Genomic DNA, 27,174 nt, shown 5'->3' with positions numbered 1-27,174 from the left:
GTGATAATTTTTGATGTCAAATTGAAAATGTTTGTAACAGCTACATAATCTACTAGTCTTAAAATTCTGTATATGTATCTATATATTAGCACAGAATTGTTTAAAAATGTCCATTATTGGAACCATGTTAGGGTTTGGTACAGTTTTGATTTACAGCACAAAATGTGTATGTTTTATGTTTAATGAAAACAGTGATTGTATGTTGAAAATTTAGACACATGCTCCAGAAATTTTGTGAGAATTATTATTAGAAAATAAAACTACAAATTTGCATCTCCTCCTATTTCTTATCTGAGGATAATTATATACACTGGAGTATTTTAGTCTGGTTGTTATAAAAACCTAGCTAGTGTTACACATGGCATATAAAAACATATTTTTGTCACTATATAGGCGAGTGTGTCCAATCAGTGTGTGTGCTGGTGCGTAATGCGCCAATGTGGCCTCATGTTTCTGCGCCCACCTCTTTCCGCCTGTCCAATAAGAAAAGGCAGTTTTTGGAGCAGCCAGGAAAGACCTTGCCGGGGTGATATTGCCCAGTGATTCCGTGTGTGTGTTTTTTTTCCCCTCCCTCACCCCGCAGAGCGTACACTCCACCACTATTGTGTTCTCCCGATCCGAGCCGTGCACTGAGCGCAGCGGAGTCCAGACGCTGCAGGATCACCTGCATCAGACCGGTCGGTTGGCTTTAGCACAGACTTCTCATACCATTTGACTGAAAACACCTTCTCACAGAAGCTCACCGTAAGTACCCAGCAACGGGTTGCTTTTATCATTTATTTTTTTTGCTTGAGTTCACACATTTATAGCGGCTGTCATCTGATAACTCAAAACTCCATTCAAAAATATATCATTTTAAACGTTCTTTGCGTAACATTTTAAGCACACGGTGTTGAAACACAACCCGATACGTGTTTAACAAATACAACAGTCTGATCAACACGGCATGTGTGTATGGATCCGAAGCAGCGTTGCTTTTGTGAAATTACAACTTAATTAACAGAGTAACGCTGCTCACCACTGCACAGCGCAGTGAATTCTGGCGGAAGAAAACTGGGGATACAACAGGCAAAACACATGTATTATTGTACCTACTGCTGCAATATGTGTTATCTGTATGCCGAATTGAAGAGTCAACCCAAATGAAGAAGGCAGGCGCTTGACTTAATTCATGACGAATTTGCTTTTGCCGATAATTAAGATTTCCTTAAATTAACGATTGATTTAATGACGTTTGGCTTGACTTTCTCTTGATAAGTGAAGCGCAGCGAGCACGACTCCTGAAATATGTAGTGTATGCCGCAATATTTGAAGAGTTATTTCACGTTCATGCTTCATTTAATAAATCATGTTTAGGACGACTCCTCAGCAGGACATCAATGAAGGATCCCGAGACTTCTCTGGATCTTAAATCCACAATAATGCAAATGTCAAATCCTGAGTCGCGCGTTGTCCTGTTTGCTGATGAACGTCACACTAAACTCTATGAAAACCTGAACAATTAATCTTGATTTTCATATTGGTAAACAGATGAAATGATGAAATGAGCCTTTATGTTTCGACCACATAATCATTAAGACGCAGCCCAACAAGCAGAAAAGCTTCATTTTTACAAGGCAAACAGGTATGTGTAGCATAAATAAAGAAGAAACATTTTATAAAAATGAAATTTTATTGCAAATGCTGCCTGATCAATGAGTAGAGGAACCTACAATGAATGACAACTTTTCTAGAGAATGTGCTTTGCTAAAAGAAAGGATGGAGGCATCACATTTTGATTGAGATATGTTCATGGACCACATTGGAGCGGCTGTCAACACCTTTATGGCAAATTTCAGCAACTGAGGATTTTAACTTAACATTCACTGCTTTGTAACAAAATCATACATTGTTTTTTGAAATTATTTTTTGTTTAATTTTATTCCCTTATTATAACCAAGAGTGTAAAGATAGAGTGGTGACAGGAAATAAGGAGAGAGAGATGACCCGTGCTGGTCTTGAACACCAGCGTTTCGATGACACGGTCAGGGCCTTAAACCACCATAATCACACGTAGTTGCTACACAGCTTGTTTATCACAGGTTTTGAGCCTGTGTTCTCTGCTTTCCGCCTCTGGTGAAAATATTATTGCCCACATCGTCCACACTGTTTTGTACAGTCACAGATCTGAGTAAAAACATGTTACTCATCATTGTGGAATGCCAATTTTCATCTATATGAGTGGAAATATGCATTTCCCCCCCTCCGTTCTTCCCTTTTGCACTGTATACAGTGCTACTGGCTCTAATGACAATCATTGGTAGCCTAAGCTTAATGGAAAGTGAGGGTTAAAATCAATATTACACTATAAAGCATGGTTAAAATGAGTTTGATGTTAATCATCTACAAGCATTAAAGTCATTTCAGATACAACCCAGTGCAGTTGGACTGAATTTTAAACAGAGATATATTGACTTTGGGACTGAATGTTCTAATGGGAGTTTAATTTTCTATATTCCCTTTGCAAACAATTTAATTCCAAATGAATATACACTCACTGATGCAAAAAAACCTCATCAATTTGTGCTATTACTGTCATCAATATTAAAGCCCTGTTATTCAATATAATGAGGTTGTTAAAGTTGTAAATTCATGATGCTTATCTTTGACAACGGGTGAGTTAAACATTAGTTTACTCTGAAACCAGCATAAGTTATGCGTAACACATTAAAAGAGGATTCTAGCGTGAAGAGTGATCATCCTGTGTTATTCCCCTGTGAGGAAAAGTGCCTCTGGTTGCAACAGAATGCCGATTTGGCAAATTCATTTATGCTGCAATTACTTCTGGCCTCTGCATGGCATGGCTCAACTTGCCACAGGCTTTTTTGCTCTTGTCTTCCACTTAGCCTACATGCACAAAAATAGAACTAAAAAGGCGGATGACAGAATGCATGTTCACTTCCATGCATGCGTATTCACAGTTGGTTAAGCGTGACTCAATCAGTGGGCATCTTTAGCAAAACTGGACTCATTCCTTTAGGTTTACAGCACACCAGTCAAACATGAATCCAGGTTATATAGGAAATAGAGCTGGGTATTATTTTAAATATTTCAATACTTGTGGCTGTTTGACGTCAGGTTTTGCTAATAATACCAAAATGATACTGTCTTTCTTTTTATACTTTACTTTTTTTTATTCAGAACCTTTTTTAGGGCTGCAACTAATGATTATTTTCATTATTGGTTGATATGTCGATTATTTTTTGGACTAATTGATTAGTTGTTTGGTCCATAGAATGTCAGAAAATGGTGAAAAATGTCGATCACTGTTTCCTAAAGCCCAAGGTGATGTCCTCAAATGTCTTGTTTTGCACCATAACAGTCCAAAACTCAAAGATATTCAGTTTACTGTCATAGAAGACTAAAGAAACCGGAAAATATTCATATTTGAGAAGGTGAAATCAGAGAATTTTGCCTTTTTTTCTTAAAAAAATTACTCAAAATGATTAATCAACCACCAAAATAGTTGGTGTTCAATTAATCGTTGCAGCTTTATGTTTCAAAAATCATTTAACAAAAGGAGTTCTCAAATGTTAAATGTTGCTTAAACATAAACAGCTGTACAAGAACTTTACAAGTAGCTTAACAAGATGAAATTATTATTTAAATCAGGAACTAAATAATCAAAGCATAAGTAAAGAAGATTACCAATCTGACCAGATGTTGGATTTGTTGTGCTTGATACCAAAAAAGTGTTGAGGTACAATATTCAGCTCTACTCATAAATGTTATGGTGTCAGTTTGCTTCAAACGAAGTGCTTGTCTGATCATCGAATATTGTCTGAAACCCCCTCCCCCCACACCTTTCCCATGTTGGAATTGACAATTTTTCAAATTTTTCAAAACCAATCTAATAAGCATTCCTCACACAACTACTTCCAGCTACAACCAAGTGCTTGATCATGAATGCCATCAAAGAGATATTGTCTGATGATCAAGCACCCCCCCCCCCCTCCCCCTTCACCACCACACTCCTATAATGGCAGACTTTTCACCCTGCCTTTGAATGTGGCGGTTGGGAACAGCTGTAAATACTTTTGCCTTTTAGAAGTGGTTGGACGACGCGTCAAATGAACTACTTGGTTTCACGCACACCCAGGGTGTGTGCAACACCCGGGCTAGGGTGTTGTCCGCTAAGAAAGATGGACTTGGATGTAGATTTGGAAGAAAGGTACTTTGGCAAGTATATTTAAATAAGCTGCATTTTATCGTAGGAATTATGTTCATATTGGAGGATTCTGCAGGCCAGGAAGTAGTGTGTCCTTTATGCATTGCGGTGGAAAGTGGAAAGTAATGGTGTGAAGGTTGGGGTGGAGGATGGCTGTATAGCACATCGAGCTTGTGTTCTGCCACAAACCTGCATTCAGTGTTCACTAACCCTAAACACCATATTTCCCCAACCTTTACAAGTTCCCTAACACAGAAGTTTTAAAACATTAACAATGAACATAACATAACATAACATAACATAACATAACATTGAACGTAATCCAGTGTTTTGCAGAGTTGAAATAAGAGTCGAGGAATTACATCTCATATATTTACGGACCTTCATCCTTATATCAGGTTCTTACATCAATACAGTTATGGACAACTGAAAAATGTAGGGTTGCAACTAAAGTTTCTGATCATTTTTAATTAATATGCTGAGCATGTTCCTGATTGATCAATTAATCATTATAAAGCTTATAAAAGAGAGAAAAGCAGCAAATTCTCATGAATTAGATGATATTTGGCACATTTGCTTGAGACATGATTTGCTTCAGCATTTAATTAACTGTGTTTAATATACAAAATATCCACCCAGTTAATGTCCTCAAGGTATAAAGGGAACTTTAAAGTGATTTAATTCTTTTTCTGCCCATCCGCTCTCTGATATTACTGATATCTGATAGACTTACTTAGTGATAGTCACCCCGTGGTATCTTGGAATAAATCCTGGGCAGACTGGCGGACTGCTGCGAGGCTCCACTCTCGGGGCTTAGCAGGGCAGACTGGGTGGTCTGAGCATTTTGTAGACTGGTGAATCCTCTTTTAGACAATTAATGTGCCTTCAGCTTAACCCCATGTCTTACATGACTCAGTCAGTCAGTTTCTTTACTCCGCTGTGCAGTCCAGTTCATGAGGATGTGGACTGAAAAGGAAGGACACTGTGGGCAACACAAGGAGCTGACAAATATAGATCATGGCTTGTTTGGTCATGTCCGGCTTGACAACATTTACTTTTGTATTAAACTGTGGGACAAGGTTTGGAATGTAATCCAGTATATTTGCTGATGGAGATGGCTGATGTTGTCTTTGCAATAAAGATAAATATTGGCAAGTGTTTCCTAGTGGATGGGAATGATTAAGCTTTTGATTGTGTGAGTATGTTTCTGTTTTAATACAGGGATGTCTAATGAAAGACACTGCTGAGTTTGCATTGTAGGAATTGTAGGATCCAGTGTGTTTTGGAGCTGACCCATATCAGGGACTAAAAGTCAGGATGTCTTAGCCTGTTCTGCTTTGAATTTGACCTTGCTTATTTACATCTATCACTTGTAGGTTGCCCAACTTTATGGAAGTATAACACTGAATTGCTGGCGTACCCATTGAAGACAAAGAATGCCCAGATGACATGGCATCTTTTCTTGTCTACTGACTTTCTTTTCTCATCTACTACCTCTATGGTTAAGTTTTGGAAACTACTTGTTAAGGTTAGGGAAAGATCATGGTTGTGATTAAAAGAAACCGACATTTGAGGCCTTTCTCAGTCTTCGTTCTTGTGTTCTTGTTCTCAGTCACAGCACAACTGCTGCTCCAATTCAAAGTCCACATGTAGCCAAGTTCTGTCCAAATGACCAGAAGTGTTCTTGTCCGTTTTATTTAGGAGCAGACTTGAACCAAGTATCCCAGAATGCATTTCGCACCACCCGGCGGTGATGCCGGAGATTTTGAGCCTGGCTACAAGCTGTTAGAATTTTCATCCTAGGACTGCTATTGTGTAACTTTATTAAATTTTGAGATTGTCTCAGGCGAGAAAGTAACCATTTAGATTTCCAATATGTGGTCAATTTAACCCAATAATGCCTATTAGGAAATTTGCTCCAACACTTTCATTCTGAGTGCCTCTGATGTCTCTGTAGCATTTTGTTATGATTCCTTTTGGAAGATAAATTGGTCTTAGAGATGAACTATAACATTTGTTGCTGCAAAGTTAAGGTTCATGCGTTTTTTTGGACATTACAGCTGTGGATTTTGTTGGTCCTTTTATGTACAGATAGCGCATCAATAAAAATCAGTGTGGTCTATGTTTGATTTTGTTTTATTTTATAATATACATTACATATTGGATAACATAAATGACTGCATCTTAGTATCAAGGTACAGTGGTGTTGAGTTGCACCGAGTTCCGACAAAATACGCCTAAGTCTGAACATGGTGTACTGGAAAAGGCCTTTAGCATTTCAAATCACTTATGTCTAGGAGGTTTTGTGGCACTATAACAACACTGTGCTACTAAGTCATTTTAAAGACATAACATTATGGGAGAAACATTGAATATTTTAGAATTAATTGGCCTGAAAAAGATCAAATTTAATTGTATGGAACATCACAGCAGCACAAAGTGTATACACTGCTGAATCTGAAAAGGTTTGAATTTTTTACTGGTTTTGGTTTAAGTGTCGTTGAGACATTAATACATGTCCCAAATTACTATAACATACACCTTTGCTCTTGTGTCCCTGTCCTCCTTTAACCAAACTATTTCCCTTTCCTGCCTTAACAATCCACCTTTGAACTTGACACTGAGTGAGAGGAGTGTTGAGGTGCTCAGGGATGTGCAAGCACTCCTCTTTTATCTTAATGACAGGCTTGTCCTGGGGCGACGGCGGGGCAAAAAGGAAGTGCCCTTATCTCAGAGAGAGGTGAGAGTCTTGACGGAGGACAAGAGGCTACACGCCGGCCAGATCTGATCCTCTGATCCTGAGCGGGATTTCACAGAGCGGCAAGTTGTCCTTCCTCTCACAGCACTGCTAGCTAGAGTTGTTTTAATGAAGGCTGAAAGAGTGATTGTAGTGTGACAAGGAGCAGGAATAGCGTTTTGTTTGTCATTCATTATGAACCGGCTCCTTCAGTCCAGACCTCATTATTTTTCTAATCATACAGCAGAATGATAGAGCCCTCTTTTATTTGAGTCAGTGTGCTAATATTAGATCTGCTTGGTAAGTCAGAGACAGAGCCAGAGCGAGAGAGAGAGATGGGCAGAAGGCTGATCTCATTGTGAAATTCACTGACGGCATGGCAGATGGCTTCTAAAAACAGGCTTAAAATCACACCGTCAGAGGTGCAAATGTGCTGTGTGTTTTGGAAGTATGTCAGGCCGTTTTTATTTGATGTAAATCTGCATCAGGTCCCGTTCACAGCAGCAGGGGTGGAAGTATCGGAAACTAGATCTCTGTGCATCCTTTCAGTGGCCAAAATATATGTGTCATAGACTGAGGAGAGATTTTAGTTTGTAGGATTTTGAAAGCAAGTTTAAAAAATGAAAAAGGTACATTCATAAACAATAAAACACACCTTGTTTCAGTCTTGTTTCTATAGCTTTTGGTCTGGAATGACCATTAGCTTATGGTGGCTAATGTAAGCTAATGTTTATTGCTGTCAACATGACGACATTACTGAGTCAGTTCACTGACTTCTCTACTAACTGTTACACTATGTTAAAGCATGTATCATTATCTTGTATTAGTGATCAACATACTTACAGGGAAATAACAGGAAATGATTCGTGTGCTGCCAGACAACAAGCAGCAATTTCCAAATGCCACAGACAATTAAACTTACCAAAGAAAAATATTTAAAAAAGATTTAATAATTAGTTTTGGTTTTCCAAGATCTTAGAGATTTCCTACTTATGTCAGTGAGTAATGCCTCCTTTTCCTGTGATTAGCTCCCATGAAGTTTTATCAGTGCAGCAGAAGGTGTAGTAACTCATTGTAACTGCTGGTTTCTTTTATCCATGAGATCTTAAATGTCATCCTTCCAGCTTTTTAGCTGTAATCTCTGCTCTTTAAATGCATCAACATTAGAGATGTCCCATGAGGGCTGTGACTAATGATTATTTTCAGTATCAATTAATCTGTTGGTTATTTTCTTGATTAATCAATCAGTTGTTTAGTCTAAAAAATATTTGAAAATGGTGAAACATGGTGATCACTGTTTCCCAAAGCCCAAAGTGATGTCCTCAAATTTCTTCTTCTGTCCTTACCAACAGTCCACAACCCAAAGATATTCAGTTTACTGTCATAGACGACAAAAGAAACCAGAAAATATTCACATTTGAGAAGCTGAAATCAGAGAATTTGGACATTTTTCTTAAAAAATCACTTTATTAATCGATGATCAAAATAAGATTAGATAAATTTAATAGTTGACAACTAATCAGCGGTTCTGATGCTGTCTTCCTGGAGTGCCAGGTAACATCTGACCAGTTAGTTTGTTGACATGGGTCATAGCTGCAATCACATTGTAACTATTTGTTCCTAAATTCTTGAATTTCATCTTCAACTTCTAAATTTGATGTGTTTGGTTGCGAATGCTCCACATGTCTGTGGACATGTCTCACAGTGTGATAAAGGACCAGTGTTTGGGATTGACCACTAAAGATTTCACCATGTTTCTATAACAACTGTCAACTTTCATGTGGGACAGCCTAAAATCACTCAGTATATAAAGACCTTTAAGATGTGCCCCAAAAGACTTCAAAACAGCTGTGGTTATATCCTAGCATAGAGTTCCTCTTACTGTAAGTGTGTTATGAGCAAAAACTTTAAAGGGAACACATTATGCTTTTTGTGGTTTTCTGTTATTTTATAACGAGAAAAAGAAGTAAAATCCTGTTACTATAGTTTGTTTCATGGTTTGTGGCGGATGTCTGTGGAGGGACAACTTCCCAGAACAAGGCAGGCCTTAACGAGACAGGAGCTAAAACGGCCTGTTTTCAGACAGAGGTTGAACTGGGCTGTGAAGCTGTGCAGCATTTCAGCAGAGGGAAATTTCTCCTTGTACTGTGTGTATAGTGTTACATCCAGTGTTATATTTTTTAAATGATGTGAATTGCCTCAGGAATCGTGGTGTATGTAAAAAGGCCTTATAGTCTATCCTTTCTTTGGGACTTTTCGACTTAAGATTAACCGCAAAAGTACAGTGAAATCACAAACGTCTTTAACGTTCAACATTAAAATTATACTTCCAGGATTTGTTGTGGTAGCCACCTAAATCACATAACACCCTCCCAGCTCATTGTTGAGTTTCATCAGGGTTTCTGTCTTTAATACAGTGACATTTGCCCTTTTTCGCCTGCAGAAATTAAGCCTTTTAACTAAATTAAATGAACGCTCTGATCCATATCTGTAAATCTATCATACTGATCTCCTTTTCCCCATCTTCAGACCTCTCCTTCCAGCCGTTCGTGTCGATACTGCGCTCGCCTCGCTTTCGCTGCCTCAGTTTCTCAGACTACCCGATGTGAGTATTCCCCGAATCCATACTCGAGTCAGCGCTATTTCTCCTTCTTTTCCCGTCTCCTTCTTTTTTTTTTTTCCTCTTTTTTTTTTTCTTCACTTTCTTTTAGCAGGAGGTCACGCCCAGCCCTCTGTAGAGCCGTGTTGTGCTGCTGTCGAGCTCGCTTTAATATTTCATAGGTCGCCACTTTGATGAAGCACAGGGAACGCCGGCTCTCATTAATGGGAGTCAGGCTATCAATGCTTAGATGTCTAGCTGCTGAATCATTTATCACTCTGATTTTTCTTCCCTCACCTGCTCTTTGATGCATTCAGGCCCAGTCACCACTTTACATCTGACTGAGGATTTACTGCAGTTTTTTTTTTTATATTTGAACACACATGCTTTAAGGCTGGAGGCTCTGAGTGTGTGAGAGAGGACATACTGTACAGGCATGTGTGTGTGTGTTGTTGATGTCAAGAATGCAGCAGATGTAAACTGAGCATGTAATAGCGGCACCGTGCTGCATCAACAGTTTATGATCTGTGTTGAGATATTGGAAGTGCTGAGGATTTCATTGCCTCTCAGCTCCAATAATTACACAAAGCCAGCCGAGCGCTGCCTTCAACTAGACATCATTCACTTTTACAGTGTAGACACCTTCAGTTGTCATGAGGTCCTGAAGCATTGGCTGTGAAAACAGACTTTAAAAAAAACAATATAAGCACACTTCAGTAAGAGGGCACTGTTTAGTGAGTAAAACAGACTGAAACTATAAAAGTAGAAGGAGTTTGAAAAGCGAGGACCACATGTACTTAACATACTGCATGCTGAATGTAGATGAAATCAGATCTTTAGTAAAAATTCAGTCTACACTGAAGCTCAGATGAGAAAAGCACTTATCTAGGTTTCCTTTAATTATTACTAACAATTATAAGCTTTATGAGCAGTGGTGAGCTTGTCTGATAATCAGACAGAATCACCACTTTGTTTCACTTCGCTAATCAATTATTTAATTTAGGACAGGGCGATATGGACAAAATCAAATATCACGATAGTTTTGACCAAATACCTCGATATCGATATTGCAGGATGACTATTGGTGCGTTCACAAAATATTTACACAATGAGATTTTTGATAAATAATCATCAGTAATGTAGCTATAATGACTAAGTGGGTAAAGGCAAATAATAGAACAGCTAGAACAGTCTGTTAAGTTCAGAAAATTATATCACTTTACTGTAATGCTGCCTTTAAAACCAGGAAAAGACAACACTTATGCCATATCATGATATTATGATATCCAAAATCTAAGACGATATCTAGTCTCATATCACGATATCGATAGCATATCGATATATTGGCCAGCCCTAATTTAATTAATCTATTTGAAATGCTAAAGAAATTGGATATGCGAGATGTGAGTCAGAGGTCTGGAAGCAGGCAAGCAGCAGCTGTTATTGGTGGTGTTTTTGGACAAATGCTGAACATACATGTAGCAGAATTGTAACATATGAATGTTAATCATTAGACAGACATGTGAGGCAGTCAATGCTGGAACGACCACAGAAAGATGAGTGTAAGCCTGAGAGCTGATGTTGGTCTTCAGTAGTGTATCTTAAGAAGAGATGGCAGACATTTATTGATTATTAAAATGAATGCATGGGTTTGTTTAGTGCTGTGCAGGGCAGCTAAACCGGATATCCGCATGATCGTTATTACACAGTGTGTGTCATACAGTCGCTTGACATGAGTATTGAAGATGGTCGTGTTCTGGAGGGCAAACCTGACACAGTTTACTGTTTATGTGATTTATGAAGAGTCATGATAACAGCAGGTCAAAGCCCTTTATCATCTTCAACCCGGCCACAGTCCTGGTCACTATGACAACAGGATGATATTTATCTGGTCCCATTTTATAGGTTGAAGGTGAAAAATCCACAGACCCAATCAGAAAAACTGAAATTAAATTGTCTAAACATTAGCATGTTTTAACTAAACTTGACTGCAGTATTTTGTCATTACACTGAATAATTCATTCCATCGCTGATGTGTCTAATTAAACTGGTTGTTTTTCAAATTCTGTTTTATTCTTTGGACTTTATGGCTGTTTTCGGTCAGTTTTGAAACCCAGACTGTCAGTATCAGATGTTTTTGAAAAGTATCTTTTTGGAAACAGATCACTCAGTTCAGTATCACGAGGTGAGGAAGATCATCTCCACCATGTTGCATCTTTTTCTCCCTTTTTAAAGATTTTAAAGCCTCTTTGGTCAAATGTCCTTAAATCCTAACTTCCAAACTGTCAGGGGATGTCACGAATGATTGACAGCTCATCGGAGAGAACAGTAATCACATGAATATTGAATTACACTCTTGATATCTAATGCTGTTGCAGGTTAGTGCAGTTTTTTTTATTCAGACTGTCTGATGGTGAGCTTCCACTGATATCTACTGTTTGCGTTTGTCTGTGGTAGATGATCTTCTACAATTTCACCCCTGCCACATTACATTCAGTAATTCTGCTGTTTTTTGTGCAGCAGCGTTTCTGCAATTCAGGCACAATCTCTGCTAATGTCAGAACACATTGTACTGACAGTAAATCAGTATGACTCGTCTGCAGCTTTGTTACTTTAGTTTGGTTCAGTTCCATCCTGGGTGTTAAAGTTGTGAACAGTGACGGGAACAGAATAAGGCTGCACCTAAACAGATGTGACATTTTAATTTTTTTTTGTGGTTTTAGAATATGTCATGTATAAATGTCCCATATTGCTTTGACTTTCATGAATTTCAGTTGAAATCATTGTATAAAACATCCTTTGAGGCATCCAGTATCTTCACTTGCAGTGAAATATGTTAGTCTGATTAGTGCCAACTGTAAGATGATTAATTTAGTGAACCAACAGAAAATTACAGTAAGTGGCAACAATTTAGATAATTGATTAACTGCTTCAGTCAATTTAGAACATTCACTGATTCCAGCTTCTTAGGATTTTGAGTTTTTCTTCGGCTTATGTGAATATCTTATGTGGATACAAAAAAAAAGACATTTGATGACATCACTTTGGGCTTCAGACATGATGGGATTTTTTTTCCTGATAATTTCACCTTGTTAAATTTAAGATCGAGTTCAACACCAAAACAGCCATGGAAATGGTAAATAAATGATAATTGACTTGTTACATCAACATCGAGGGTCTGACGTGCGAGACCATTTCATAAGGCCTCCCTACATGTTCAGCATTTAGCAGCAGTTACTTTCATCCGGCCTGCAGATTATTATTATTATTACTTTATTTTATCCTGTTTAGATTTTCCCCATTTGCTTTACAGCAAGCATTTTAATCGTCTTGCACGACTGCAAAATTGTAACATAAAAGTTTGATATTTATTTTACATTTAACATTTAGCAGGCTGCAGCTACTGTAACTGCAACCTAAAAGAAAGATTGACCTGCAGCCCAGATTTGCTTCAAGAAAGGAGGACAATTCATTCTTTTTCCATGGAGTTTAATAGAGTGACTGTTTCTTGCATCATCTGCAAGAAGAAAGCCACCAGGAATACAGTCTCAGCAATATCACCAAAATGTCTGGTGTGCCAGGATAAATTAGAGTACCCCTGGTCATTGCTAGAGTACTATCTAGCCTTGCTAGAAAATTAAATGATTTAAATAAACTGCCGGAAAATGAAATTGGAAAAAAAAAATAATTTTGCGGATTTGATTTAACAATACAGTAAATGAATTCACATGCACATGCACAGAGAATGGACTTTTCAGTGAAGCAGGAGATATCTTGTGTCCAGCAGTTCGACTTCTGAAATGAAATATATATTTGCATATTCATAGATTCTGGAACTTTTTAATGAGGGAGAAGAAGTAGATGCCATTTTTAAGCATTTTAAAATGTTAATTATGTTTTTGTTTTGGTGGAAAAACCATATCAGACACACATAAATTGTTCCAAGCAGAGTATTTTTATATGTCTTAATACATGTCTGCAGGGGAGCACTGACCCTGTGATGACTGTATCTTAATAACAACTTGTCTTGCTTTACTGTAAATAGAGAGATTTTATACTTTTTTTATAATTTGAGTTCATTTTCCTTTTATAGAAGCTCTTTGTTCGTCAGCATTTACTCAGACAGACAGCTGACAATTGATCACTTCAGTTAATCTATGCTTTGGTTATCATAACGAGTACAACAACCTGTGGCGGTCCGATCTGGTCCTGCCAGGATCCGATCTCATGCTCTGGGGCTGCCGGTCGTGTATTTACATGGCTGCATCATCGTTTGTCCACGTGAGGTTGTCAGACGTCAAGCGAAGGATCCCTGATTCGACCTCGATCCTCCATGCCTGCTCCACTTCTTTACCACACTGTGATTGAAGTGGGAGCCTGGAGGTGGATTTTAAGGGGTTGCAAATCGTGCGCTACAGTCAGATACAGCAGCGGAGACGAGGTTAACTCAGGACGCTACCACAAGCTGCTTATGCAACCACTGCAGAGTGAATCCAGTATTTCGGTGTAATCATTTCTACAAGACAACAAATGAGCGCAGTTGTGAAGCGTCTTAATGTGATGTTCTGCAAGTCCTGTATCAATATGTGTGTGTGTGTGTGTGTGTGTGTGTGTGTGTGTGTGTGTGTGGTCCATCAGTTTGGGAATCAGGATAAGAGCTGGTAGCAGTTTGAAGATTTACTCAAATAAGCTCAGGTTTGCTGATTCAGTGTTGTGGAGCTTTTTAAAGGATGAAATGTTGAATATCGAGACAGATTTCAGATGCGTTTTTCTATATTATGACAGATAGAAAGCAGGGAAGGACTGTCTGACTCTTCTCAGGCAGCTTGTTCCGTTGTGGAGTTGAGACGAAGGTCAGACGGAAGGGTGTGCGGCATCACTGCAACCTCGGCTTCAAAACGTGACAAAAAATTAGATTTCGAAAATGTAATTATCTCTACGGAAAGACGTCAGCCAGGATCTCATCACAGCAGCTGATGCTCTGCTGCTTGTATGTCATCAAGCTTATTTTCGGGGACGGGAAACGAGGGTGCTGTGTGCGCGGTGTCAGTGCGTCAGATGGGGGCCAGCAGGGGCCACGCTGTGACAGGGAGGGCAGGACTGGACCCCTGGCTGCTGCTTCTGCATGGAGACAAGGTGACTTTCTGTTTCTGTATAGTACGGTGGAGCAGAGAGGCTGTGACTGTGTCTAAAATCCCCATATAACACACACTAAGTGTTTACTCTGTAGCGAGCCGTAAATCCAGATTTTAGACATTAATAAATAATCATCGCTTTGTGTTATCACTGACAGTAATATGAAATCTATCTATAGAATGTGAAGGAATACTACTTTTTTCATTATGTTGATAATATTATTATATTATTATATTATAATATATTAATATATAGGCAGTGATTTTAGACACAACTCCTGTTAGGGCTGAATGAATTATTGTTTTATGTTGCAATTTGAAAGAGCAATTTTCAAATTACATGAGTCCAAATTTTGAATATAACTGAACAGTATCCTAACAAGCTGTCACAGGTTTAAAAGGATAGGATCACAATTTTGAAAGTCTGTCTTAAACAACAGTCAGGAGCCCAAATAAACATTGAAACATGTTTTTTCTTGCTGTAATCGCTTACTGACTGAGAAACACGTCATACGTATGATTGTTTCAAGCTCCTTCTGTCAGAGGAGACAGAAGAAGAAGACGTACGCTAATGCTAGCTTACTGTATGCAGCTAACATACAGACCTTCAGTAGGGGAGTCTCAACAAACAGAAACAGTATTATTTTATCTGATTTTATTCATGTAGAAACATGATATATTATGCTTTTAGTACAAATGTATCTTTTAAAACCGAATTGTTTAATTTATGAAAAAGAATCGCAATTTATACTGCAATCACAATACTGGTCAGAGAGCCAAATTTTAGCTGCTGTTCATATCTCGTTAAAGTACGAAAATCCCTAAAATGTTCGACTTTACTCGGCTCCCCCACCCGCTGCTGTCTGTCTCACACCTCCAGCTTGTGACTGTCAGTGTCTGTAATGCAGCCCCTCAAGGAGACAAGCCATCCAGACACCCGGACAAGCTCAGCCTTCATCCTCCCTCCTCCTCCTCCTCCTCCTCCTCTGGCAGATGACATGACCGGCGGCCACATGGAGCAGACAGGCGAGAAGGCCAGAGATTACATCTGTCTGCTGAGGAACAGAGCGCAGGGAAAAGGAAGGGCATATGTAGTTGTGTTTAAGACAAGTGTGTTTGTGTGAACTTTGATATTCAGCATAGTAATTCAATCTGAAGCAAAGCTCAGGCTTGGTTTTCTTCATATGTGCCGTAACCTATTCAAGTTATCCCCTTCAAACGGATGAACTTAGAATTCTTGCTGTACATTGTTCTTGAATAAAAAATACTTTTAGGTTGGAAATAATATTAAACTATCTCTGATATTTAACTCTTTCCCCCGACCAGTCTACACTTTATTAACATTAGCTTTAAATCTTACTGACGTGTAAAACAAAACATTAGCTACATAGCCTGAATCAAAAAAAAGAGACCAAACGTCTACAGTCACTGTGCTTTGAGCTAATTGCTAACATGCTCACAATGCCAATGTTAAATGAAGTCCTCTCTCATGTCTGTATGGTAAATATCAGTGAAAGCCAAAAGGCGATTAGCTTAGCATAAAGACTTCAAGCAGGAAGAACCAGCTAGCCTGGCTCTGTCCAAGCTTTAATAAATCTGCCTACCAGCAGCTCTAAAGCTCATGAATTATCACGTCATAGCTAATTTGTTTAAACAGTACAAAAACTGAAGTGTAAAACAATTTGGGGATTTACAGGGTGTTACGTTTTAGTCATTTCTTGGCTGGGTGCATTGACGTCCTGAGGTTATTGAGCTGGCCCAGTTAGCACTCTACTCAAAGTACAGCTGAGGCTAATGGGAATGTCATTAGTTCTGTCCAAAGTATTGGACAAATTAAAATTTTGACCCGATTATGGCTCTTGATTAAAAGCTGCGGGATCACCACAACAATTCATCCTGGCGGTAGTCATGAAAGTCTGAACCACATTTTGTGGCAATCCATCCAATAATTGTTGAGATTTTTCAGTCTGGGCTAGAGCCAAAATGGCTGAAAACTGTACTTTTCCCTTTTCATTTCGAGATGATGGCGTGTTCTCTCAGACAAACAATATTTATCAGTTTGTTAATGAATGTACTGTAGAAGTCTCTAGTCTAAGACAACTAGTCGGGTCGTTTACCACCTTTGTGAGTGCAACCTCTGTGATAAGAGAAGACTACCTGGAGAGGTTCAAAAATACCTCTTCTGGAGAGACAGTTACTTAATTGGAAAGCTCTCTAGTACTTCAGAGAGAAAGGGAGGACTTGAATTTGGTTTAATATTTAGGGACATGAGGGTTGAGGTTAGGGTTTGGGGATTTTACGCCCAGGTTTGGTAATTGCTTGACTCTGGAGACATCTAATTGGCAGTTCCTTGGCTTAGCTGCTGGTATTTATCAAACAGGCGCTGCAGGCGGGGGTTGTGTTTGTGCGTCTATTGCATGTGCATTTCAAGGAGGATCACACAAATGATAGGAGGAGATATCTAAGCCAAAGATTTGGTTTTAACACCGAGAAAGACAGATTACCATTATGCATAATTGTACACGTGTGCACGTTCTCTCTCCTATCATACACAAACATGCACTTACACAAGTATGTATCAGTATGTATTCGCTTATATAAATTCCCCTAAGCAGAATTTGTATCGCATGGATTTTTTCTGATTTCAAAGATGTAATTTTAATATTGTAAATCTGAAACTAATATGAACATTAAAAAAGCACTTACATTAGCTATTTGATATATGCAAAAATATAAATAAATTCAGTACAGCCAGTAGATAATGTGCCTCTCTTGTAACCAGCTGTTTGCTATTCAAAAACATCACCTGAAATTCTGTATCTCTTTCCTTTAAACATGAACCTTTCTTTAAACTGTCCCAAAAACTTTCTTTTGCATTTATTTTTCTGACCCTGAGACATTTTACTGTGGTATAAAAGCTCACCTAAGAGCCTGCAAGAAAGGATGCAGGCCTTACCTGAACCATGGGGAGCTCAACTCACATTCCACTGCTGTCCCCCTGCAGTGTCACTCATTCGACAGCATTTTTTGTATTCTGTTAGATTTACTAAGGTCATGCAACTTGCAACTGTTAGTTTTGTGGGGAAAATTCTCTGCCTCTGAAGACCAGGTGTAAACATAGTGCAGGCTAGTATGTGACTAAAAATCATTATTAGAAAGAAAACTCCCCTCAAGACGTGTTTTAAGATGTATATAAGCACTTTGAATAACAAGAAGTTAAATTATCATAATCCTTAAAATTACACCTTCCTCTTTCTCATTAAAATTCCAGGATCTATTGTTATGCAAATATTGTTCATTTCGAAAAGTTTAATTGCTGGACACAAGTCCATTCTCATTTCATGTAAAGTCCATTCTCAGTGTTTGTGCACTGGAAACTTCAAGTTTCCTCGTTACACTTGTGTAAGTTGAATATTGGACAAGGATTGGTTTCAAACTAGTTGTGATGTCACAAATCTTGTAGGCTTGTAGGCCCTCCCCTAAAAATCTGATTTTCAATGATCTCAGAGAAACCTTTTCACTTTCAGAGATGAATGTGAAAACAAACTCTGCACATACATCATTCTGCACAGAGAAGCTCAAACATCCAACTGTAGGAACAAGAAGATAAACATATTTTTGTGAGTAGAGTGAGACTTTAGGCTATTATGCTTTTATTAATGAGCACAATATATGATTATTGTAACGCAAAGTTGATTTGATTTGTAATAATATTGAAAACTGCAGTGCGCATTTGCTCAATGTCATTTTCTCAATAAATCTGTCCCATTGCCTGAAAGCACTGATAGCTACAGTACAGTATATACCAGGTACCTGTTCTAAGGGTGAATCAGAGCCTCATTAGCTAATAACATTCTAATCTCATCTCTGATACACCCAGTTTTGTGATTAAATTAAAGAGTGTAAATAGCTTGTTTTGAGTGAGGAGAAAGCTGAGCACAGTGGAGGGTTTGAGTCATTTTTGCTGCCGTATCGAATCGGAACTCAGGGTTATCTTCATTGGCATTAATTAGTTTTGAGAAACCGGTGGCGCTAGAAGCAAAACAGCTCAACATTCCTCTCCACTGAGGGTGCACTCTTTGTCTTGGCGCCTTACTTCAGTATTTTCTTATTCTAGTTGTGTCTTTTTTACTGCAGCAGGATAATTTCCCATCTATTTTTGTTCCACTTTTGAGAGTTGAACCAATATATGAAAATCAACCAATACAGAGAAGAAAGATGGAAGTAGGATTGCACATATTGATTCTTTTCATTGTTGATTAATGTCAATTTCTTCTTTCAGTTACTCATTAATTCAAATTATGACACCAAAGTGATGTTTTAAAGGATAATTCCAGTTTATACAACTTGGATCTTATTTTATGTAGTTGTGGCATCACTCCTATCAGTAATAATAGCGTTGGGTGGACCAGACCAGCAACCTGCTAGCGAAGCAGCAGCAATACTGGTGATGCAAACATATTATCTAGCTGTGGTCGCAGAGGAACACTGATGCGAGCCCATACATTGAATTAACTCTCCTGCAGATTAGATTTTCGGACTGAGAGCCTGTGACCGATGTGTTGTAATGTTGAAGGTCGCAGGTATGTGACCCTCTCCTGGAGCAGAGTGTCCCCCGGGGGGCGCCCCGTACTTTCATTTTCATCTCAATGTCAATAAAGCATGGGAGTGAGAGTGGGAGAGTAAATGGCATACAGTTAATGTGTGAGCGTGTGTGTTTCTGTGTGTGGGCTGGCGGTATGTGTGTGTCGGGCCCTGTCAGCAAAGTGTCCCCTCGGCCCGGCCGCTTCCATCAAGACATTTTCCAATACAGTAAGAGACAGCCAATCGAACGGCCTGTGTGCCGGCGTAATTCAACAGCGCTCTGGGGACTCATTCAGCGGAGTGGCTGCACAGATAAAAGCTCCCAACATGAAGAAAAAAAAAAAGATAAAAGGACGGGAGACACAGAGTGACTTGATAATGATACCTTTCGTCTGAAGGATACCCCACACACACACTCAGTCAAGTTATAAGAATAAAATAACACATTTAAGAGTTTTCCCATCTGAAAACATTGTACTGTAACTCCACGTTTGTTGATTCCCAATTGGACCAATCACATTACTGTGGATTGAAATGGTTTTGCAGTTCATCAGGCTCAAAAAGCTGCACTGGATAAACATGCACTGAAGGCTTCAAGTTTACATATCACACTTGTGTAAGCTGAATATTGGACCAAGATTGGCTCCAAACTAGTTCCTGCTCATAGGCCCACCCCTTAAAAATCAATTTTCAATGAGCACAGTGTGTGAAAACAAACTGCACATACATCATTCTGCTCAGAGAAGCTCAAAAATCCAACCGTAGGAACAAGAAGAAAAACATATTTTTGAGTGGAGGGGGCCTTTAAATAAAAGCATAAACAAAGCATATGCAACAATCTATTTAGCACAAACTTTACATGTTTAATCTGACACTTCTGGCAAGGCCCCAAGAACAGCAAAAATCAGTTCAACACTGTACTACTGTGGTGTGTAATGAACACTGCAGTCTCTGGGCAGCACTAGCAGGGACATCAGACCTGTAGTCTTGTTTTTACTGGATCTAGGGCATCCACAGGTGCTTCGCAAATCAAAAAAAATAATTGCCACAATTTAACCTTCCAAACACTTCCAAACACAGTCAGAAGTGGTGACATGAGTACTGCGATGAGATCAAATGAGCTCTCCTCGTGTAAAAATAGCACAGCTGACAGCTTTGTCTCCGATGCTGCAGAGGGAAACTCTGGCAAAAACAAGGATAAAGTTAATTCAAGGTGAAAATGACGACAGTTTTGTCTGTTTCATTCTTCAAAAAGTCCTCTTGTTTCGCCGCAGATGGAAAGTCCATCAGATGTGCTCTCGAGTGTCAGTAGTGATGAAGTGATCCAGACATCTTTCGGTTTGATATTTACTGTAGTTGCTGTGATCACACCAGAGAGTGACACCGCAAAGTTCCTCACAAAATAGCTGAAAATGAGTCAAACTACTGCTATTAGTCGATCCACAGAAAATGTATCCACTACTATTTTGATAATTCCTGTAATTATTGTCCTTAGTTAACTAATTTAACTGCGGTCATTTGTGATTGGAATTGTTTACAATTTATTGACATTGAGAAACCAAGTAATCAATCAATTTATCAAATAATACAATCAACCGATTTATCGATAATAAAAAATAATCAATTATTTCAGCCCTAAACCAGACAATAAGTTAATATTAAAGAGTGGTATTTGTACTGTTGACTAAGACAACTGACCACAAGACATGCTTCTTTTGTGGAGCTGTTAATACTTCAGCAGTGCAGTGTTCCAGTTTATAGAGGTAGATGGACAGATCCAATACACCGGACTGGTATCAGCCATGACATGACTGATCAATTAAACACAGTTTCTTAGTCAATATCAATGTAAAATGAAATGTTTCCACTATCAGTTACATTATTCAGCCACTCCAGCTACCAACTCAGTGATTCTAATAAATTCCATGCAGCAAGGTGTACAGATTTAAAATCGGCAACAAGTAGAGCACCAGTATTGATCAGTATTGGCAGATACCCTGAGTCGAGGTGTTGGATATAAAACATTGGATTGGTGCATTCCTTATATGATAGCTTCCTCTGTTTTGGCTGGCTGTTTCAAGATGGTTTACTATAGGTCATCATCACAAATATGCATGTCAGTGTTCATCAGAGTTCACTAGATGAGAAGAATTTGATTGGTTTTTTCTTCGCCCCTGTGGGTGGATAAGCTCATCATTGTTATTCCATTGAAATGAATTAGTCATGCTCTGTAATGCTGCTGTTTAAAAAGATGATGTGACTGTTGCATTAAAAGTAATGCAAAAGTTACTTTCCCTAGTAGTAAAGTAATTCAATTACTTTTTTGAGAGAAGTATCTAGTAACTGTAACTAATTACTAATGTTCAGTAACTTGTCCAACACTGCTAAAATGAGCTTTCTGTGTGGAATAGGTGGTGTGCTTCTTTAAGTAAGTAAAGTAAAAGAGCACTTTGTGTCCTCATGGAAAGGTTATGGAGTTAGAGGTGACACTAACACACTGAAACAGGAGCACACACCCCTGCCAGGTCTGAATAACCATGAGATTTTAGACCTGTAAGACCTCGAGATGCACGCATGCATCTTGATGTACTGTATGTTTGTTTGTGTTTCTCCTTGGGAGATAATTTCCTCACACTACCTCGCGGCAGGTACGCTCCTCCATCAGCTCGCAGCACCACTACCACTTAATCTCCCTCCTTTGAAAATGATTTTTAGAAAACCGATTAGATGCAGGGGGGAATGGAAACCCTGCCTGTCTGTGTGAGCCCCCTTCCCCCCAGTCACCGGCTGCTGTGTAAATTATGGGATTGGTTGCATTGTCCTTTTTTTACGTGCTGATCTGTGAACACATAAAATATGCAAGACTGTAGGACTTAAGTGTTCATGGGCAAGTGAAAAGACAACACGCATGAATAAATTAAATGAGTCAAAAATAACTAAAAGTTTGGTGCTGTGAATACATTTTGGTTTGGTGTCTAATAGATTTTTTTCCTTGTATTGACCTCAAGGGGTTTGAATTGTTTGGATTTCTAGCTCCCCTGTTTTGTCCTTATCAGCCCCCCCCCCCACCCTCTTCATAAACCCAACTGCCTCTTCCCCACTCTGCAAAATATGCAAATGTATGAAAGTAGGCTACAGACATCCCCCCGTGTTTGCTCTGCATCCATCTGTGCTATGGGATTTTGCAAAAAAAAGACAGAAACCTGCATCTGCGAATGCTTCTCTTCTGCAACTGCTTCTGTCTGGATCACAGCTGGACATTTGATTTTCCTGGTGACAGGTGTAATGACCGCGTGGACCAAGCAGAGTTTTAAAACCCACACAGATTCCCTAACCAGGCGCAGAGTCCTGTTTTTTAAAGGCTCAGCAATGGCTGAAGCTGAAATGTCCCTGTTGGATTGTGGAGGACAGTTAAGGTCAGCAGGCAGCCATGTGAGAAAGCTCTGAGGATGCTGCATTCCCCTGCAGCTCAGGCACGAGGAGTCTGCTGGATGAGGAATCCTGCTCACAGAGATGCACATGGCATTTGCAGCATCCTGAACTGCTGGATTATATAATATTTATATTAAACCTCAAAGTTTCACCTCATATGATCCCTGAGTGCATTTTCATCACGTATTTGTTTTACTGAATGGTTCCTTTGATTGATTTTAATCGAGTCCCTTATTTTATTTCATAATCATTTAAAGACCTAATGTATGCTTGACAGGATTGCTAATAAATCCCAAATTTCCTCCCTGTTAACTGTTGATATTTTCCAAATTTTAATGAGTATCCTCAACAGAAAAACGACAGCACTGATTGTTAGTTCACATGCCTAAAACAACCCACCGTATGTTTACTCTGTCCCGACCAGCGCCCACATGTGCTCATGTGAATAATGACTGTTGTCTCTGAGAAACAAATGATGAAATAGTGTGACATTGTGTCTGCAAAACCGATGTGTGTGACTCTGGCAGGTCACTTCCAATCTCCTATCTATCAGTGTTTTTTTGTTGTTTTTTTTTAACCATAATTATAATCCATCTCTAACCTTAAAGGGGACATATTCTGCACATCTACAAGTCTAAATGTTTAATCTGGGGCTCTACTGGAATATCTTTGCATGATTTACAGTTCAAAAAACTCCTTATTTATCTTATACTGACACTTTATGCAGTCCCTCAGTTCAGCCTCTTTCTGGCACAGGCCGTTTTGTCTCCCGTCTCTTTTAAGCCCGCCTCCCGATGAGTCCACTCTGTTCTGATTGGCTAGCTTCAGGAAGCTGTCCCTCGGCAGACTTCAGCCAGCTCCAGAGGCTATGTCACCAAACCATGAAACAAACTATAGTAGCAGGATTTCACTACTTTTTCCTTGTTATTTACTCGAAACTTCTCAAACACATCCGCAGACCTGCCAACCTGTATGCATTTGCATTTTGACATCAAATTACACTGTAGCACTCACAGGTTTGATATACATTCGACTGACAAAAAAGGCGTTCTAACCACGAATGCATGTGATTCAATAGTGCTAGCTAACGTTAACGTTGCACAGGAGAAGTAACCTGGCTAGCTTTTCACTGAGGACACTTTGAAGTGAGGAGAGCAAGAAAGGAAAACTCACTATGAGATACTGAAGGAGAGAGCTGAGGGGAGAGAGTGGTGTGTGTGTGTGTGTGTGTGTTTAAAAGGCAGAATGAGCCTCTGGCCTGCTAGGTGTGTGTGTATGTGTGTGTGTGTTGGCACTGTAGTCCATAAATTAGCCTACTCTAGGAAAATTTCAAGGACAGGAAACACCCCCACTGCAAATTAAGTTTTAACAGCCATGTTCATATTCAGCCTGTATTGTAATTAGGTCATCATACCATTAAGTAATAGCCTTCCTATAATGAGAACAATTGTATTAACCAGCTCTTAAATATTTATTTCAGGCTAGCCACAAAATAGCCTGTTTAAGCTAGTTTGGGTTTTATAGCTACATTGTCATCTTTTCAAATTAGCTGAAAATCATTATTATTTATTTCCAGATTATTGTGGAGTTGTAAACAATAGAAACTATATAAATGCAGCAGTAGTGGTAGGTTAGTGTGTAGCCTCAGTGAAATTGTCTTCCTTGGTAAGCTTTGTTTAGGCAAGTGAAAAACAAATGGACAAACAGGCATAAATGACCAACTAACAGCACTGACATCTGCAGATATTTTTGTAAACAATCTGTTAATGGTATCAAGAATTTTCATATCACTGCATCCCTCACTTTTTTTTTGTCTGCATAACATGCATGTATGCCTCATGTATGCAAACAATATACTGTAATGCGTATCTGTGGAGATTATGCACAATAACTCATCATGTGAACAGCAGTGGTTCGCATCTAGGTCGCCAAAGTGGTACTCAAAAAAATTTGTCCAGGGTTGGCAGGTCTGTGTTATTTGAATGAAGAAAAGGGTCTTTGGGGATATATCAGAAACGCTTTTTGTCTCAGCCGAATCAGCAGAAAAAAATAGGTTGTTTTTTAGGACAAAAAAGAAAAGACCTATTTTGTCAATGAGGTCATGTTCAGACAGACAACAGCACTGCAGAGGGTGCAGTTGGCGCCTGGAATAAAATGCAGTGTTGTCCAGCAAGGCACTGCATTGGCCAATCAAACACATGCTAATGCAGTCTCCATTTCTTTGTAATGTGAACATGTATTTCTACTGTTTAACTGGTGATTTTTGCAATGAAAGATAACATCATTGCTGCCTAGGTTTACAGAAATTCTTAGTTGGGATTTTGGGGCGTTATTGGTTGCTATAACAAAATGAGGTCATGTATGTTATAAAGTGGTAAACCATAAAATAATTTGATTATGGTTTATGATAGCTTGGTGCCCCATGATGTTCTAAGTTCACTTTCAGAATCCATTCCTCTCACATGAGAACACTAAAATGGTCATTTACTGACTGATCATTCACCCATTGGCTGCATCTAAGAAGCATCGTGGGAATTTCTCCTCATGACGCCAAAGGCCATCTGATGGACTGCTTCAGTAAACAACGGTTTCAGTTAGACAAATGCCTTGTTACTTCTTTGCCAAGCAACCTCCAAAGATAGAGGACAGTTTACTTCACAGACACTTGAACCACAGGAATGTTGGATTTCTACATACAGTTATTACCAGAAGTTGCCTTTCTCTGTGAACTCATGATGTGTTGCAGCAGAGTCAAAGAAAAGTGAAAGTGAAAGCCAAACACTGTGACAGTGAGGTAGATCAACACTGGCCTTTTAGTGATCCCTGTGGATCAATGCTTACAGCATATTAAAATATGGTGTTGTATTTCAGGTCGATTAGTAATATTGATGCACAGAGCGTACATTTTCGTGAAATCCACTTTTCTGTTTAATCAAATTTAAACATGTATTTTGCACTTCTGCATGGCAGGCCTGTTCCCAAATAATACATTTTCAACTTTTACTGCGTTTCTTGCTGAAGCTGTTCTAAAGGCCAGTGTTAGCTCAACTCATTTTTTCCCATTCAGTTCAGTGAATGTTTAACTCAAAATTCAGAAGTGTGTTTTTCTTATTGTTAAGTTACTATTAACAACAATGACATTAAAACATTTAAGGTTTAGGTTTATTGTTGGTTATTTAAAAAAATGACTACTGACAGAAATGTATGAAAGTGATGTAAACGCCAATGTGAAAGAATGCTAATGTATCATTTATCAATCAACTTTTTTCATTTTGAGAGAGTTGAGTACTGATGCGATGTTGTGTCCTGTTTAACAGAACTGTGGACAGCTCCTGGTGCTGAAATCAAGTTTTTATTATTCATCTTTTATGAGTACAGTTTGCGCCTGCAGGAAATTCCACTCTCATTGCTGTTTTAATGTCACACACTGTAACTGCACTGTGGGTCATTCACTTGTGCAAAGTCGGAAAGTATGCCTGAATCAACCAAACAATTCTTGGAGATAATATCTTCTAAATAGAATAGAACTTTATTATCCCATGACGGCAGGAATCTTTTCTTTGCATCACCATTTAAAAACAACACAATAAAAAAACAATAACAATGAAAACAATGAAGACACACACAGTCAATATCATTATAAAAAAATGCAGAATGCATAAAAGTTCCTAGCGGCAGTAAATGCAACCACTTAGGTTTGTTAAAACAGTCAACAAAAACACGTACAGTACGGAAAAGTATAAAAACATACAATAGTGAGCACAGGGTCAGGAGCAGTAGAGCTGCGCACCTGGAAGCTGATCGTGTTTTGAATATTTTATTACCAGTTAATTAAAAATTAATATTCAGAAAAACAAAATAACACTTTTTGTTTTATGACCTTTGCCATGATGAATATTAAAATATTATTACAATATATTTGATATATGGTTTAGGGGGTGGTTATGATATAATCACATCTTCACTTTCACTGTCACTCTGACCTTGTCCATGAAGCTGCCACTCAGTAAACTAAATAACACCCCCATCATCTGAGGGGTTTTTTGTGTGTGTGTGTGTGTGTGTGAGACACTGTCAGGAAGAGACACAGTTTGTCTCCTCTTTACAGCATTTGAAGTGCTTTGTGATTGACATTGAGGACATGTTGAATTCAGATACTTGACTGGAAATGTATCTTTGGCTCAGCTTTGTCTTCCTCTGATGCATCTGATCCAGACTCCTCAGTTTAGGGGTCTTTGTACTGTACATTCAAACAAACACTACAAAAAAGTAATGAATCAACTCTTAGATTTGTAGCTGTTGAAAGTGACCAAAAGCAGTAAACACAATTATTTTAAACTGAGAAAAGGAACAGCAAATGATGTGAATGTAATTGCGCTGGTGTTGTGCAATTGACAGGAAAACGAGTCACCGCTGCTGAAGCCTGTGTTTACTCTGTCATTCACCACGGCTTTGGCCCCCACTGCTGTTTTTTTTTTGT

General features: G+C 38.8%; 1 protein-coding gene across 2 annotated transcripts in view; it reads left to right on the top strand.

Annotated features, from left to right (window-relative positions):
- The first annotated feature begins 517 nt into the window (after positions 1 to 517).
- LOC122976466 (double-stranded RNA-specific editase 1-like) overlaps positions 518 to 27,174 on the top strand; it is a 74,474-nt gene continuing 47,817 nt past the window's right edge. Inside the window, exons 1-2 of one of the 2 annotated variants that reach the window (XM_044344967.1) lie at positions 518 to 744; positions 9,474 to 9,549. The gene's annotated coding sequence lies outside the window, so the exon portion shown is untranslated. The remainder of the gene's footprint in view (positions 745 to 9,473; positions 9,550 to 27,174) is intronic. The other variant, XM_044344966.1, reaches the window with a different exon arrangement.

This window comes from Thunnus albacares, chromosome 24 (genome assembly GCF_914725855.1).
Source record: "Thunnus albacares chromosome 24, fThuAlb1.1, whole genome shotgun sequence".
Classification (NCBI taxonomy): Eukaryota; Metazoa; Chordata; class Actinopteri; order Scombriformes; family Scombridae; genus Thunnus; species Thunnus albacares.
The sequence above is the reverse complement of the archived record's forward strand: the minus strand, read 5'-3'. Positions and strand labels throughout refer to the sequence as shown.